This window comes from Chenopodium album, chromosome 17, assembly GCF_948465745.1.
Source record: "Chenopodium album chromosome 17, dcCheAlbu1.1, whole genome shotgun sequence".
In the NCBI taxonomy this organism is placed as follows: domain Eukaryota; kingdom Viridiplantae; phylum Streptophyta; class Magnoliopsida; order Caryophyllales; family Amaranthaceae; genus Chenopodium; species Chenopodium album.
This window is the reverse complement of record NC_137850.1, coordinates 27,946,650-27,958,979: the sequence shown is the minus strand read 5'-3', so window position 1 is coordinate 27,958,979 and position 12,330 is coordinate 27,946,650.

The window sequence follows — 12,330 nt, the reverse complement described above, 5'->3', positions numbered from 1 at the left end:
GAGGGAGTGGGGAGCAAGTTTGGTCCCCCCCTTCTCCAAGTGGTCCTCACCTAACCACTCACATGAGCTTGCCACTTGTTGATTTATTACTAGCTTGATTATTGATTTTATTTTAGCTTTAAAATAAAATGGAAAAATCATACTATCCCACATTGATGGGAGAGTAAATGATACTCCCATCATTTCCTATAAATACCCAAGTATGGGCATTGGGAAAGATGCTTGAGTAAGAGTTGGAAAAGGCATCACAATTAGTGAAAACCTTTGAACTCAATATAATTACTCGGGTTTTGTTGGTCGGGTCTTGCTAACCCCAAGACATTGGACCTAGTCGGTTTTGTTGGTGCGGGTGGACTTCGTTGGAGGTCTCCGTGCGAGCGGGACTTGAAGCTTTCAAGTAAGAGCTCATTTGGAGCGAAGCACGCGTAAAAGGTAATTAGCTTATCTTAATCTTGTGATTAATTTAATTATGTTTATGGTTTTATTTATTGCGAGTGCGGTCTTGGTTTTGGGTTTGTTTCCGCGGTGAGTCGGACTCACCAAACCCCAACAGCGGTATCGGAGCCTCGCTCGTTTATTTTAAAATCATAATATTTTCAAGGTGTCATTAGGGCTTATTTTTTCTGGTTTTAAGTTGCTAATTAGATTAGTAACTCGTTTTTCAAATTTTACCTCGTATTAGAGCTATCTTCAGCTCCCGAACCCAGATTTCGACCCAAAAATAGTGAATTTTGGGTGGAAAAGGTGTTCTGGAAATGGTTTTACCTTACAGGGCTCGGTTTTTAGCCAGAAAACGACCGGAAATGCATTTTTTGAGGGATTTTTCGTTTTGACGAAAAATTTTAAGTCTTTCTAACCTTGAAAATTGATTGCATATTTATGGTGGTTATGTAAATGGTTCTTTCCTTATTTTATATGCAATTTTAGACCACTTTAAGCATGCTTACTTGGTAGTAATTGGTGCTTGAAAGTTTGGTTTTATTTTTCACATAATTGCAAATTAATTGCATTAAGTGTGAAATAGTTGTTCTTTGTTGCTTCCAAGTATTAAAGATTCAATCTTTACTTATGATAAGTGATTGAAACTTTGAGTTACTAAATTCCATGAATTTTGGTTAAACTTTGTTGATTTAATCATTTTTTAGTTGATTGGAATCAAAAAGTTTAAAACTTGTGATAGAAATTGGTTTATCTTCATATTGGAAGATATAATTTTTCATGGAGTCACAAGTATTAAAGTTGGAGTCTTTATTGAACTTATGTTCATTTTTCCAACTCCCTTTTATTTTGTCAAAATCTCAAGATTAATTTAAAGTGATTAAATTAATAGTGAGAATTGCCCTAATTTATTTTGTTACACCAAGTTAAACCAATTTTATTAAAGAATGATTCTTGGAAATAAATTTGGTTAATAGCTTTGGATGAATTATTTAAGTTGGACTTGTTATTTTTCATTTTTCCTCAAAATTGATTCTAAAATTAATTTAGAATTGATTTATAATGTCACACACAAAATTCGATAATTTTCGAAGCATTAGCACGCAACACGAGGCCTAAGAGCCCCGAGCTAGCTCTCGGCCAGCTGGGCTGCTCACGCAACCCATATGTGGCTGCCGAGGCTGCTGGGTGCTTCGTTCTTAGGTGCGTGGTGCTGTGCGTCTGTGTGTGCGAGGAAGGGCGTGGGCTGCTGCTCGCTGCCAGCAACATAGCGCACCAGCCAGCAGCAAGCAGCAGCATGGCGCAGCAGCAACATAGTGTTGTGCGCGCTGTGCGTGCTGCTACGCTTGGCTTGGCTGGGCGTGGCGTGTGCGAGCACAAGCAGCCCATGGGCATGCTTGGTGTTGCGGGGTGCGAATGGGTATGTTACGAGCTTGTTGTACGGTACGTACGATCCCATAATTGGCACAATAACCCCGGGTTATTAAGGCGATGCTATTTTAAAGTTAATTTTAGCGTTGCTTAATATGTAAATAAGGGTAATTTTGGGTTCCAAGTCTTAGTGCTAGGCACTTAGACATTATGGAATACGTAATTTTGCTTAGATTGTCGTTTTTAATTATTTTAATTATTTTGTTTATTTAATTAAAATTTTGGAGGCTAGGCCTCGGGTTTTTGAGCGACATTTGCAAAATTAATTTTGACAAATATTTGGGTTCACCGACTTAATTAATTGGATTAGTTAAGATTGGATGCGGAATTTAGTGGGAGCGTCTCTTAGTTATTACCATAACCGGTTAAAACAACTTTGACTAGTTTAATTAGGCGTGTTAATTGGATTAACCACCTAGATTAATTACTAGTTCTCGCGAGGTTTTATGCATTGTTACTTGTTTGATCGTTGTAAAATGCATGGGCCATTCACAGATAGTGAATGGATGAATGGAATGTAAAATTCTCTCACAGGCTTTATGAAATGGCAACTAGTGGGGCCCGATTAGGATAGAAAATACGGATTGTGATCCGTGATGTATTTTTGTAAATCTAAATACGGTCTGCGAACCTTTGAGTATTTTTGTACCTTAATATTTAGATTAGTCCTAATCGTAGATATTAGCAATTATATTATTTGGTCAAGTCTTGAAGACGGGGTTCTTAGAAGACGAAGCCATGAAGTTGCAAATGAAGACCTTTTGAAGACTTGAAGATCTCAAGGGGTCATGCTAGTTGCCAAATGCATCTCTATTTATGTTTTCGATATATATTTATGATTATATATTTGAATTATATGTTAGATGCATGGTTAGGATTTCGAATGTTGAGATGATTAATTAAGTTCACTTAAATCAACCAACATAGAAACCCTAGGTCCCTTAAAATTGAGTAAAACTTGCCATTCCAAAACACACTTACCAACCGAACGAGGGTAGTGGTGGGCTACGCCAAAGCGAGGCACCACTACTTCTCCAAGGAACGTAAGGCATACTGGGTATGCAAGTGGTTTTGGTTATACTCAACGATATGAGTGATGGAGTCCTAACATGTCGTGGCAAAGTGAATAAATTGTTTAGAGAGCATTGGATGCGACGATTTATTCAACCAAGACTGGCTTGGAGCCATTAGCAAAGCGTTGCTTACCTTAGGAGATTGAGTGTTAAGACAAGCCAAAGCATGCTTAACCACTCTTAGTTTCTTTGGATCTTGGAATCGACTTATTCTCACCAAAATTGGGGACAATCTTTAATGTGTGAATAAGACGTTTTAAATAAGTTTGATTAAAATGCATGATTTCAATCTTATTTAAGTATAATGAATGGTTTTTCATTACAAATTCTTTCAATTGTAGAATCATGTCTTCAACTAATGACAACGACCTTATGCTCCCGGAATTGCCCAAAAAGTTGCCAATTTCTCTGAACTTGGTAAACTTTAAGGAATGGGAAGAGGAACTCCGAAAGACCCTCCGAAATTGCTACCTAGAGCACATTCTGGACACTCAAATCCCGAGTTTCTACTCAAAGGGGATTATGAGTGATGAGGCACATGAGGAATGGAGTGAGGATTGCAAAAGAGTTTCCAGACTCATGGCAAACTCCATCCCGGTACAATGGAAGGGGAAGTTCTCCAACTATTTTCCGGACATGATGCTCAAAGCTCTAGAAGACGTAGTCAATTTGAGAGTCACCAAGAGTACCAGAGGCAACTATGATGGACTTGTGGAAGATGTGACTAGGTCACTCTCGAACATGAGGATCAAGCCACCGCAAGATGGATGTCTCACCAAAGAGAGACAAAAAGTATAGGCTAAGGTCTATAATGCAAGACTTAGACCCGGGATGCCACTTCAAGCTCATGTGCTCAACATGACAAGGCTATTCACCCATCTGGAGCTAATTGGCAAACCAGTGGAAGATGAGCAAGCAGCTCTCATGCTACTAAGCTCACTCCACTCGGGGTATGTTGCATTAAAGATGCGACTTACGGCCAAGCGGAACAAACTTTCCTTGATGGAAGTTGTTCAAGAGCTCCAGAAAACCTATTCTTGCAAGAAGGCTAAGGTTGCCCTGAGACCAAAGAAGAAGGAGTTCAAGAACAAAGCTAAGATGCACTGCTTCTATTGTAGTAGACCCGGACACTACAAAAGAGAATGTAGCATGTATCTAGAAGATGAGGCGAAAGGAAAAGTAACCTCGATCTCAGGTATCATCTTTACACTTGAACATAAGCAATTTATGAGGTATTAGATACCGGAAAATTGGCTCACTATATGCTCCTATTTCAGGAACAAAGTGAGCGGTGCTTTTCAAGTGGATATGAGTACAAGTGGAAGAAGAAGATAATCTTTCAAAGAAAGCTTGTAATCTCATATTTTGTCTAGATTTAAAACTTGTTTAGTTTTATCTACCATATTTTGATCTTGTGGCGTTGGACGTCATTGTAAACTTGATCACAAGACATATCATCTTGTTTATATTTATGGAATGACACGTTTGTGTCTTTGGACAAATTGTTTATAATGATACCAAAAGAGCTAAGACCATGGAGTCAAATCAGACTTACTTGTGGCATTGTCGTCTTGGCCACATTAACATCAAACGCATCAAGAAACTTCTACAAGAAGGTGTTCTTGACTCTTTCGATTTAGAATCGTTTGAGAATTGCGAAGGATGTCTATTAGGCAAGATGAATAAACAGCCATTCTCCAAGTTGGGAGAAAGGGCAAGTGACTTATTGGGTCTTATACATACCGATGTATGTGGACCAATGAGCTCAACCACAAGAAATGGACATCGATATTTCATCACTTTCACAGACGACTATAGTAGATATGGCTATGTCTACCTCATGTCGCACAAATCTGAATCATTTGAAAAGTTCAAAGAATTTCATAGTGAAGTTGAAAATCAGCTTGGCAAGAAAATCAAAGCCCTTCGATCGGATCGAGGTGGTGAATACTTGAGCCAAGAATTCGATGACCATCTGAAAGAAAAGGGTATACTTTCAGAATTGACACCTCCAGGAACTCCACAATGGAACGGAGTATCCGAAAGGAGAAATCGGACCTTGTTAGACATGGTACGATCAACAATGGGTCTTAGTGATCTTCCTATCTCTTTCTGGGGACTCGCACTTCTAACTGCGGCACTAACACTGAACCGTGCTCCATCAAAAGCTGTAGAAAAGACTCCATATGAATTATGGACGAAGAAACCTCCTAGGTTATCTTTTCTAAAGATATGGGGATGCGAAGCATATGTCAAGAAATTGATCTCTGACAAACTTCATCCCAAATCTGACAAGGTTTACTTTGTGGGCTACCCAAAAGAAACCAAAGGGTATTACTTCTACAACAAATCGGAGAACAAAGTGTTTGTTGTTCGCGATGGTGTCTTTTTGGAGAAGGAGCACCTTTCCAAAATGACAAGTGGGAGATAAATCGAACTCGACGAAGTTCGTAAGGATGAGCAACAAAATCATAATGACAGTCAAAGTGCTCAAACAGCATCTGTTGACGCAGGTCAAAATGATCAAAAAGTGCAAAGTCGAACCGACAATGCAAATGCTCAATCCATTACCCTACGTAGGTCTCTGAGGCCGAGATCTCAACCTGATAGATATCTTGGTTTAGTATTAACCGAGAATCAGGACATCCTGATTATGGATGGAGATGAACCAGCAACCTACAAGCAAGCGATGGCAAGCACCGACTCTGCTAAATGGCAAGAGGCCATGAGATCTGAAATGGATTCCATGTTTGAAAATCATGTCTGGGACTTGGTTGACTTACTCGAAGGTTATACACCGATCGAATGTAAGTGGATTTTCAAGTTGAAAACCGACAAAGATGGAAATGTATTCATTTACAAAGCTAGATTGATGGCAAAAGGTTACAGACAAGTTCATGGTATTGATTACGATGAAACCTTTTCACCAGTCGCAATGCTTAAATCCGTTCGGATCCTCCTAGCGATTGCTGCATATTACGACTATGAAATATGGCAGACGGACGTCAAAACCGCCTTCATTAATGGTTATTTGGAAGAAACTGTGTATATGACACAGCCTGAAGGTTTTGTCGACCAAAACAATGCTAGGAAAGTTTGTAAGCTTAAGAAGTCCATTTATGGATTAAAGCAAGCAAGCAGAAGTTGGAATCTGCGTTTCGATGAAGCCATCAGTAAGTTTGGTTTTAGCAAGAATCCAGATGAATCTTGTGTTTACAAGAAGGTCAGTGGGAGTGACATCGCCTTCCTAGTCTTATATGTCGATGACATATTGCTCATTGGAAACAACATTCCGTTGTTAGAGTCTGTAAAGGCCTGGCTTGGAAAGTGCTTCTCAATGAAAGACTTGGGAGAGGCTCAGTACATACTAGGCATCAAGATCTATAGGGATAGATCGAAAAGGATGATTGGATTGAGTCAAAGTACTTATATTGATAAGGTACTAGCTCGATTTGGCATGGAGGAGGCCAAAAGAGGTCACCTGCCAATGTCACATGGCATAACCCTAAGCAAGAAGCAGTGTCCACAGACACCTGATGAGCGGGTAAGAATGAATCAGATTCCATATGCTTCGCTTATTGGATCTATCATGTATGCCATGATATGTACTAGGCCAGATGTGTCGTATGCCTTGAGTGCTACGAGCCGTTACCAATCAGACCCAAGAGAGGCGCATTGGACTGCGGCCAAAAATATCCTAAAGTACCTGAAAAGGAACAAGGATAAATTCCTGGTGTATGGTGGTGCAAAGGATTTAGTTGTGGAAGATTTTACCGACGCAAGCTTCCAGACAGACAGAGACGATTTCAAATCGCAATCTGGATATGTGTTCTGTCTGAATGGAGGGGCGTTTAGTTGGAAGAGCGCAAAGCAGAGTACAACTGCAGATTCTACAACTGAAGCCGAATACTTGGCAGCTGCTGAAGCAGCTAAGGAGGCTGTTTGGATTCGTAAGTTCGTTGGCGAACTTGATGTTGTACCCTCTATAAAGGGTCCAATAGCCCTCTATTGTGACAACAATGGAGCTATTGCTCAGGCCAGAGAGCCTAGGGAACATCAGAAGGTCAAACATGTCAAGCGGCGATTTCACATGATTCGAGAATGGAAATCAGAGGGTGAAATCAGAATTTGCAAAGTTGGAACGGATGACAATGTAGCCGATCCACTTACTAAACCTTTGCCTCAAGTGAAGCACAACAAGCACGTTGAGGCAATGGGAATCAAGCATGTAGGAGACTGGCTTTGATTTCCTTGTTTAGTGTTTTAGTTAATTTTGAGAAAAGTTAATGTAAGACACTAAGGAAAACCATTCATGTTTTGGAGTAATATAAAACTTCATGCAACATTTTATTACTCTGTTATGCTATTTAATTGTGGTTTAGGATTAAATAATGAGTCCATTCGATTCTGAGAATATTCAAAATAGGGTATCAAGACCAGTCTTGGTAAGGAAACACCTATTAAGTGAACATTGAATATTATAATCGAAAATTATCCCTAATCAAGGTCATTTAAACGATGGACGATTAATGACCAATTGAGATTAGTGTGTAGTCTGATTTATAACACCGTTTCATGTGCTACGAGGACATGATTGTCATAAATCATTTGCACAGGTATTGGTTTAGAACCATACTGGATCGACCTATGAGAATACTTTAAGAAATTAAAAATTTGTCATAAGTATACTTCTCATTATGGCTATCGGAACCTATTTCCTCGACCATGAGTAGTGTGAGTTCTCTTGTTTGAGTACTAGTTCGCTTTGATGTTGTCAAACGTCTGCCGTAATAGGGGATTATAACGGCAACACTCGGACGGCTAGGTCCTCTCAGTAAGAGGAGCTACATTACAAGACTGGGAATGTCCCCCTAGTAAAATAGGGAAGATGTCTTTGTTGTATACAAGGCCTCTCGTAGAGCGAGACTGTAAAATGCATGGCCGTGCTCGGATGGATTTTAGAAATCATCTGTTTATTGACAGTCGGACTCGGAATCGGGAAACACTTATGGACGTAATAAGGATGACAACAATAAATCTTACCTTATAGTTCATGAAGAGACATTAAGCGACATAGGAAAAGGTTGTACACAAAATGAGCACTTGTCCGGAAGGACAAGTGGGAGATTGAAAGGAATGGTGTCCTTCGAACAAGTGTACTATTCCGTTAGCGGGTTCAGAATTATTAGAAAGCTAATATATTCAGTAAGGTCAAGTGATCGGAATGCCTGGGTAGAGGCCGCTTCCGATCAGTAATATTAATGGATAATTAATGTTACAGCTTAATCTTGACTGAACCCTTCGGGTCACACCTAAGCATTCAACAAACCGAAACGACGAATTAATTCGGAAGGAATTAATGAGTCGACCGAGTAATATTTATTTAGACGTCGGAAATTCGAGCTTAGAGCGTCGAAACCGAGCGTCAGAAGTCGAGTCGAAAAATAGTGAAAGACGAGACGAGAAATAGTAATAAATCAACAAAAGACCAAAATACCCCTAGCATCGGAATGCCCAAGCAAACCGAGTGCTAAGGGCGTATAGCCTAGCATGGTGGCTAGCATGCGCACCAAGCCGAGCCTAGGCTGGCTGGTGCGTGCTAGCGCACTCATGCTAGCATCGCAAGGCTAGGCGTTGCCTAGTGCGTGCTAGCATGCTAGGCGCAGCCTTGTGCGCGCAATGGCTAGCAAGCCATGCCGCAACAAGCTGCTGGAGCTAGCACGCTAGGCGCGCCAGCTCGCCACAGCTAGCAGCAGCATGGCTAGGCCATTGCTTGCTGCCTAGTAGCGCTGGCCAAGCCACAAGGCCAGCAGCAGCAGCCCGCACAAGCATGCTGGGCGTGCTGGCCAGCAGCGGCTGGCAGCCCGCATGCGAGTGCTGGGCTTGCTGGGCGTGGCTGCCACGGACAGCAGCACATGGCAGCCCACCTTGGCTGCCTTGGTGCCCAAGGGTTGGTGCCATGTGGCTTGTGGTCCTTGAGTGTGTGGGGAGTGAGGTGGCCGGTTATGGGAGAGGGAGTGGGGAGCAAGTTTGGTCCCCCCCTTCTCCAAGTGGTCCTCACCTAACCACTCACATGAGCTTGCCACTTGTTGATTTATTACTAGCTTGATTATTGATTTTATTTTAGCTTTAAAATAAAATGGAAAAATCATACTATCCCACATTGATGGGAGAGTAAATGATACTCCCATCATTTCCTATAAATACCCAAGTATGGGCATTGGGAAAGATGCTTGAGTAAGAGTTGGAAAAGGCATCACAATTAGTGAAAACCTTTGAACTCAATATAATTACTCGGGTTTTGTTGGTCGGGTCTTGCTAACCCCAAGACATTGGACCTAGTCGGTTTTGTTGGTGCGGGTGGAGTTCGTTGGAGGTCTCCGTGCGAGCGGGACTTGAAGCTTTCAAGTAAGAGCTCATTTGGAGCGAAGCACGCGTCAAAGGTAATTAGCTTATCTTAATCTTGTGATTAATTTAATTATGTTTATGGTTTTATTTATTGCGAGTGCGGTCTTGGTTTTGGGTTTGTTTCCGCGGTGAGTCGGACTCACCAAACCCCAACATGATTAGTGTAACCGCCCACTCCCTTAGTGTTCCTATTTTCTAGGGCCACTAAGAGAGTGGTGTAACTTCCACATGACGTGGAATTATCCTCTCAGAATAACTACCCACGTTTATGGTTACACCCTACTACTCTAGTGTTCCTATTTTATAGGAACCGCCCCCGTAGTGGCTTAACCGCGTTCCCGTCTGACCACAGTCATAGGCACAGTTAAGATAACCGTTCGTCAACCTACTAACATCATGGTCCTATATTTTAGGAACCACACTGAGCCACATTACACCTCAGCATAACCGTCCTAACAATGTAAGGAGAATGGTGCAACGTGGGTGGTTACCTCAACCGCCCACTAGCCCCACTAGTTAGCCAATCCTTATATTCAAGGCAACCGCATGCAATGTTAGGTCACTTTTGGGTCAACCTAGGCAAGGCCGTCGACCACCCCGCATAGGCGCGCAAGGCCTTCGGGATCCTTCTTTCCCACGCGAGCAAGTGTGTGCTCTGTTCGGGAAGAACGAGCCAAGTAAGGCTAGATTTTCACACTACCATGTCTAAGGCTTGTGAGGTTATTAGGGATAACCCCCGAGTTCTTAGACCATGGTGCTAGCAAAGCATTGGTTAGCTAGGCCTTGGGCCTATGGATAGCGCGCGAGCGCACTAAAAAAACCTCGGAGTGTTTGGTTGAGCAAAACTCCATAACAACCTTTGATACTTATTGAAGGGACTTATTAGGACCCTAAGAGATCATACATGGACATAGGGCAAAAGTTGGGTTCAAGGATCGGGCTTGAAAACCCATTATTGTGTTATTGTCAGTTGGGTGTTAATTAGTATTTCATGGCCAGATCAAAATAAAGCTCTTTAAGGGGCGACTGCTCACTCAAGGGTCAGGGGATGACTTAAGGGTGGCCTTAGGGCTAGGGGCCTTGGGCATAGTCATGGTCATAGGATGGTTTATGGGGACTATAGCACACTTGGATGACTATGGTGGACACTCGATAAGACAAACTGACATGATAGTCCCGACTAGGGTTTGGGGCTTAGTACGGGCATGCTTACTAAGTGGTGCGTGGTTTGGCTAAGGGATGCTCTTGGGACTATCTTGGGACTATCATGTCAGTTTGTCTTATCAGATCAATACTTCCACCATGTACCTCAGAGAAGATGCCATACTTTGGTGGAGGCGACGTGAGTTGGACATCAAGAAGGGGATTTGTTCCATCAGCACTTGGGACGAGTTCAAGAAGGATTTCAAGCGACAATTCTATCCAAAGAATGCCAAGAAGCTCTCAATGATGAAGCTGCGTGATCTAAAGCACAACAACACCCTCAAAGAGTACATCAAACAATTTTCCACGTTGATGCTTGAGATCGATGATCTTTTGGAGGAGAACCAACTCATTTATTTCATCAGAGGGCTACAACGATGGCTCAACAGGAAGTAGAACGGAGAAATGTGCAGACACTTGATGAGGCCATAACCGTCGCCGAATCCTTGCTGGAGTTCAAGGATTCAAAGAAGGATGGTAGAAGTGGTGGCAACAAGGGGAAAGGTGGGGGAGCCAAACCCACCGACCGAAGCAGCAGCTACAGCAATCGGTTCGAGAAGAAGGACAAGGATAAGGGCAAAGGCTAGTCATCCGCTTCTTCGTCGGACAAGAGCAAGCATCGAGACTGCTTCTTATGCGGAGGGCCGCATTGGGCTAGGGAATGCCCAGGAAGACAAAGGCTCAATGCCATTATCTCTTCGGGTGGCGAGTCGACGGGCTATGAAGCGCGGATGGGATCATTGCGTATCATGGGGAGTGTGATGGCGACATTCGAAGCCGATGGGTGCAGCGATGTGGTCAAGGTAAGCACACTACCCCATCCGAAGGGAAAACTAATGTTTGTGGAAGCATTAGTTAATGGAAAGGCTTCTAGGGAACTTTTTGACACGGGTGCCTCACACAACTTCATCGCCAAGGAGGAGACAAGCAAGCTGGGTGTTGAGTACGCTAAGGAGCCAGGCACGTTGAAGACCGTCAACGCTTCACTTGTGACTATCCTTGGCATAGTTCGTCAGGTGCCACTTAGTTTGGGAGAATGGAGCGACACCGTAGATTTCACCGTCGTCAACATGGACGACTTCTCGCTGGTGTTGGGTCTAGAGTTCATGGACTCGGTGAGACCTTTTTCATTTGAAAGGGACGGGTCAATGACTATCGTGAAGAATCAAGGAGCATGGTCCATCTCCATAACCTAAGAACAGGTCGAGGCTAAAATGATCTCGGCCATTCAGCTAGAAAAAGGGGTAAAGAAGGGTCAAGAAACATACTTGGCCGCCCTAGTCGATGACGAGCCTTATGGGGGCGAGGTTCCGTTAGAAATTTCCTGAGTGCTCAAGGAGTTTGATGATGTTATGCCTCCGGAATTACCCAAGAGACTTCCCCCTCGAAGGGAAGTAGACCACGAGATAGAGCTGAAGCCAGGAGCTAAGCCTCTAGCCATGGCACCATATCAGATGGCACCACCGGAGCTTGAAGAGCTAAGGAAGCATCTTAAGGAGTTGCTAGAAGCAGGGTTCATCAGGCCATCCAAAGCACGGTTTAGAGCACCTATGGTATTTCAGCGCAAGCACGATGGAAGTCTTCGCATGTGCATCGATTATCGGGCTCTCAACAAGGTAACCGTGAAGAACAAGTACCCGATCCTATTAGTCGCAGATCTTTTTTATCGGCTCGGCAAAGCCAGGTATTTCTCCAAACTAGACTTGCGTTCGGGGTATTGGCAGGTGCGCATCGGTGAGGAAGATGAACCCAAGACGGCATGCGTCACTAGGTATGG